Genomic DNA, 4,021 nt, shown 5'->3' on the forward strand with positions numbered 1-4,021 from the left:
CCATTCTAGTCCTAATAGGAATACCTAGCCTACTCTAACATGCGTAACATATCATATCATATCTCATAACACATAATGTAAGGGTATTTTGGGAAATCACCGTTTCGGACGCTGATTGATCGTACACACTGCTTCCTTCCACTTTCCTCACATTCCTTTACTTTTTAGAAAAATAGCTTATTTTATGGAAAACTTTTTCAAATCCTCAGTTTGAGTTCAAATACACCCGAAGGTGCATCCAAATCCCTCAAACCAAGGCTCTGATACCAATTTGTAACAACGTAAAAATTTAAAACAATTTTTCATTTAAATAAAACAACCATAACTCATATAATAGTTCTCAAAATCTCATAATGTCAAAATCTCATAATCATAACAAATCCTAGAATCTCAAACAACTCTTCTTCCAGAGTGTACAGATCATGCCGACGCCTTCCCGCGATCCTCGCTAGTACTTGAAACACATATCACATAACACAGTAAGCATAAATTGTTAGTGAGTTTCCCAAAATACCACATACAACACATACGCCACTCAAGGCTATATTCCAGTACGACCTTCCGGTCGATGTGTCTCAGCGGGACCCTCCAGTCCCGTAGCTCGTTGGACCCTCTGGTCCAGTCATAGCTCGTTGGACCCTCCGGTCCGGTCTGATTGAGGACCCTATGGCCTCATGAGTCGTTGGATCCTCTGATCCGGTCTATTTAACACATAACATACATATAACACAATGCACATAATCTCAAACATACACATAACACATAAGACCCTCCGGTGTACACATAGCTACCACTCTAGGTAATGTATAGTGAGAAGACTCACCTCGTTTGAAGTCGGATAAACTCTCGTGCTCAAATATCCCGACCTAGCCTCCTCCTATCAACAGGATAATATCTCTAATAAAAAACCTCTCATGTCCTCATCTCTAATAATGGGTAGAAGGCCATTCTACCCTTCTTTGACCTCTCTCAAATCATCTTGACCAAAACCCCATGGTCAACTCTAGTCAACGGTCAAACTTTGACCAGACTCGTCGAGTGCACATGGGTGACTCGGCGAGTCCAAGTGTGTCCTCTGAATCCTTCTAAGGCCTCACTCGACTCGTCGAGTGAATCTTCCACTTGACGGGTTACCAATAGTCATGAATCGTAGGGCAACCCCGATTCGAATCGTCGAGTTCTCTTATGGACTCGGCGAGTTTCTACCATGTTCATTCTCAAATGACCTTCTGAGGACAGATCTGTTTCTCCAACATATAGATCTGACCTCCCAATGCTCAATAATCACATAAAGGTCCAATCTTGGCACTCATGCAACGTCCATAATGCTTCTTTTGGTGAAATAGCTTCTAAAATGGCACCCTAGGTTCGTATCTCCAAAAGAATAGCATAAAGAAGGATGGTTGGGACTCTTTGGACCTCTTAAGGTCTAGATCTAAGAGTTATTCCACCTTGGGTTCTCAAAAGCTTCGAATCCAAGCTAAATAAAGGGAAAGAAAACCCTAGATTCAAGTAGATCACCATAAACACGAGATTGAGCATAGATCCATACCTCTAGTAGCCTCCTATGATAAAATGGTAGCAGATCTGAGCTCCTTAAGCCGTTTAGCTTGCCCTCTTTCCTTCTTTCTTGCAAAATCACACTAGAAATGATGAAAATGTCTTCCCCTCTCTCTCTCTCTCTATGCTCATTGGTTCTCTGGTGCTCTCAAGGGTGAAGGTGGCCGCAAATGAGGGCCATAAGATCCCTTAAATAGGGCAAAGGATCGAGGATTTAGGTTTCCGCCCATAGCGCGGACTCATCGAGTCGACTCCCCGACTCATCAAGTCCCTTCATTAATCCAGTCAGCAAATCGCGATCCTACTCGACGAGTCAAGGTGTCAACTCGACGATCCTACTCTCTCTCTCTCTCTCTATGCTCACTGGTTCTCTGGTGCTCTCAAGGGTGAAGGTGGCCGCAAATGAGGGCCATAAGATCCCTTAAACATGGCAAAGGACCGAGGATTTAGGTTTCCGCCCACATCGCGGACTCGTCGAGTCGACTCCCCGACTCATCGAGTCCCTTCATTAATCCAGTCAGCAAATCGCGATCCTACTGGACGAGTGTAGGTGTCAACTCGTCGAGTCCCTCTTTTGATAAAATAAATAATTAAAATATGATACCTGGAATTCCGGATGTTACATTCGACAAACTAGATCCAAAGCTTTAGGGTTTGCATGTACACCACAGGATTGATGTAGTGCTCATAACCCATCAATAAGATGATAATATCTTATGTTCTTCAAACCAAGATACATGTGGGGTTTTGCTCTAGGATTTTGTTATGTATTGGTGTACTCTAACACTATCTGTAAATACCTGGCGGGGTCCTAAATGAAATTGATACATTCAATTTAGTCGTCAGATGCAGTCGTCACAAGTCTCTATCAAGAAAAATAATCTTTAATTTTGAGATTGACCATTATCTGTGTCTCGAATTCATACATATATCATAAGGATGAAGGAATAGATGGTTACTTATCAAAGAGTTGAAACTGATTAGATCAGAGTTCGGCATGGATGGCATTCTCTTTGTTGATTATTAGAAAAGTATTGGAACATATATATGTTGGATTACTGTCTAAGCATGTACCATATTTGGTAAGTACTTGACCCGATTGTGCATGGTCCGTTTGGGTTGCCTACACTAAAGCAACTTGACTTCAGAAATAATAGAGAAAGAGGTTATTATGGTTTATTAATATGTTATATGAATAATATATTAAAGCATAAATCATATTTATTTAGTTAACATTGGTCAAGAATTAATTAAGAATTAATTTTGTGATTAAAAGAAGTTAACTAAACTAGGGGGCTGAACTGTAATTATGTGATAGTTGCAAAGTAGGGCAATGGATGCCCTATAGGATAGGGTGGACGAATTCAAGGGGATAAGGCCTTAGAATTCGTCCATGATAAGGTTTCTAGGGTTATCCTTTGGGCTGCTTGGTGAGCAAGCAACCAGATAAGGATAAGGACCGAAACCCTAATACTTAAACCTATATAAACACCCCTTGGCATATGAAATTCGTCCATGAATTGATCCCTAGGGTTCCTAGAGTCGAATTTCATACCTCCCCCCTCTCTCTCTCTCTCTCTCTCTCTCTCTCTTGCCTCTCAATTTGTTTTTGGTGTTTGTGAGCCATTAGAGGTACTACACTTGTGGTACTTGCTTTCAAAGACATGAAGATTCAAGATTGAAGTTGTTATTACAATATAACAATAAGAGGTATGTAATCCCTTCTCCTTCATGATTTTCGATATTATTAGGAGCATGCTAGGTTTCCTTATGTGTTCATAATGTTGTATAACTAATAGTGATAACATAGATCCAAATCTAGGGTTGCATGCACACATAGGATTGTTTGTATAAAACCCATCAGTGGTATCAAAGCCAGTTTTTTTGTTTTCAATTAGCATTATACAAAAGTATGAATTTGACATATTAGGGTTTATAGCCAATAAACCTTGAAGACATGATTTTCGAATTTAGGGTTCATAAGCCTTAAATTTCGAAATTTGGTTAGGGTTTCCCAAACCCTTTCCTTAGCCTCCAAGGTTTCAAATTCTAGGGTTATCCAACCCTTGAATTTCGAAATTGCCTCCTTCCCCAAGATTAGATCCTAAATTCTAGGGATTTGGATAATGTCATATCTTGTAATTATCTTTTAAGTGTTTAAATTTGGTAATTAAAGATTTTGAATTATCTCATCTCATAATTTCGAATTTTAGGTGGTTTAAGGGATTAGGTTAAATTAATTGTTTAATTTAATAGATATCCTCCAAGATTTAATGATTCAAATTAATTTTTTAATTTTGGATAATTATTAAATCAATGTTTTAATATTTAAGATTTTAAAAATTAAAAAGTTTGATTTTTCGAAATTTTTTAAATATAATTAAAACCTAATTGTTTTGAAAAGTTTCAAAAACTTGCTCTCAAGTTTTGGAATTTAAATTGTTTGATTAAAAGTTTAATT

This window comes from Lactuca sativa, chromosome 4, assembly GCF_002870075.4.
Source record: "Lactuca sativa cultivar Salinas chromosome 4, Lsat_Salinas_v11, whole genome shotgun sequence".
Lineage (NCBI taxonomy): Eukaryota > Viridiplantae > Streptophyta > Magnoliopsida > Asterales > Asteraceae > Lactuca > Lactuca sativa.